Below are 2,015 nucleotides of genomic sequence, written 5' to 3'. Positions count from 1 at the left end.
ACGCTTAAAACTCGGCATCAGTCCATTCCCGATAAAAATATAATAAAAGAAGAAAAAAGTTGTTTTTCAGAAGAAAACGTCCGTAGAAATATTAATCAGAAACGGGGATTGTGATTGCAGATGTAATTATTTAGATGCCCTCTCATTTCAGGGACATAAAAAACATTCTCCTCCAAAGCATTTTCGGAAGCAGATCGACGAAAAAAAGTGAAGCAGAGAGGAACAGACAGACCACGACTCGCCCTTTGTGCATGAGCTTCCATTAGCCGCAACCAAGATTGAAGAGGAAAAGAAGGAGATGGAGGAGGAGGAGGAGAAAGAATAAGCGACGACGGAGCGGCTGACGACGTCCATCGCCCCCGAGGTCAGGTCAGACCAGGACGTGACCCTCGTTCCCTGAGACGACCCGAAGCGAAGGGAGCAGGCGCCTCGGGAACGAGTTCTTCGGAGGCGGGGAGGCTGCTCTCTCTCTCTCTCTCTCTCTCTCTCTCTCTCTCTCTCTCTCTCTCTCTCTCTCCCTAACCCTTCATAATTATCATCTTCCTTTTACACTTCATCTGTGTCTTGCTCCTCCTCCTCTCCCTATTACGCCCACTCCGCTTTCTCTTCCTCCTCCTCCTCCTATCCTTCCTCTTTATCTCTTTCATATTTTTTTTCTTCTTGCTCTTCCCCCTCTCCTTCTTCTCTGGGGATAAGATGGAGAAAGAAGAGGAGGAAAGTGGGTAGAGGGCTTCAAAGAGAAGAGGGATGGAGAGAAGAAATGAGAAGAGGAGAGATATGGTCCCCCCCAAATCTACTTTGCCTCCTTATACCTCACCTATAGGACGTATTCTATTCCCATCCTTACCCTCACCCACCACCCATCCTGCCCTCAATGCTTATCCTCCTATTCTATCCTCTCCCTTCCTTTCCTACCGATCCTTCCCCTCTGGGCTATGGATGACGTCACGCGTGCTTGTGTATTCCAACATCAGGTTATGGAAGTAAAGGTAAAATCCTAACCTGGATCAACGACTTTCTATCTGACAGCGAACACGAGAGCGACGCAGCGGCGGAGATGCCTCGAGAACTGACGAGAAGGGACGGGAACAGGAGCAAGAATGGGCGAGAATAGATGATAATGGATGATAACAATAATACAAGATAACAAGAATAAGCAAGAATAGATGATAATGAACAAGAAGAAACATGGCTACAAGACAGCAAGAATAAGTGAGAAGGGCGAAACGTGCGAGAATGGAAAAAGAGCAAGAATCAACGAGAAAAGACAAGTAAGGACAAAACGGACAAAGCAAAATCATAACTGGACAAGCATGGGCAAAAATGGGCGAGAAAGGAAGAAAATAGAAAACGACCATAAATAGGCATGAATAAACAAAAACTGGCAAGAAAAGAAGATATTAAACGAACTTGGGCGAGATTGCCAAGCGGAGTTCCTCAAGGGGCGGTTCTGGCGTCCAGTCGGTCTTTAGCGTGAAATTATTTCTTTCAGTAAAATCTTTAGCGAAATGAAATGATGAAAAGCAGACTAAACGAAAGAAAATAAGTTACACGTTAAAATACAGTTTTCTATCAATCAATCAATCAATGGGGCTGACGCAGACAATCAAGAGTGCCTTTAAAAGTTGACAATACAGGTAAGAGAGAGTTAGAGTGAGAGAGCGAGGGAATGAGACCGGGTAAAGAATGAAAGAGACAGAAAAAGAGACCGAGAGAAAAAAAATTAATAAGAGAAAAAGAGACAAAAAGAGAAAGGCGAAGGAAAGAAACACACTCCCTCCCCCCACCTCGGCCAAGCAGCGGCCACCCACTTCCCCAGCGTCCACGAAATGATACGTAAGCTCCCTAAATCTCTGTAATGAAGGAGCAACGAGCAGGTCCGGCACCATTCGCTCTCCGGACGCTAATGGGGAGCCGGCCGGGCGAGAGCGCTCGAGCGACAGCGAGGCCATCATCATCTGAAAGGTTAATCGCCAACGCAGAAACAGCTGATTCCGACAACCTCCCTCGCACCC

This window comes from Penaeus monodon, chromosome 38 (assembly GCF_015228065.2).
Source record: "Penaeus monodon isolate SGIC_2016 chromosome 38, NSTDA_Pmon_1, whole genome shotgun sequence".
In the NCBI taxonomy this organism is placed as follows: domain Eukaryota; kingdom Metazoa; phylum Arthropoda; class Malacostraca; order Decapoda; family Penaeidae; genus Penaeus; species Penaeus monodon.
This window is presented reverse-complemented; position numbering follows the sequence as displayed.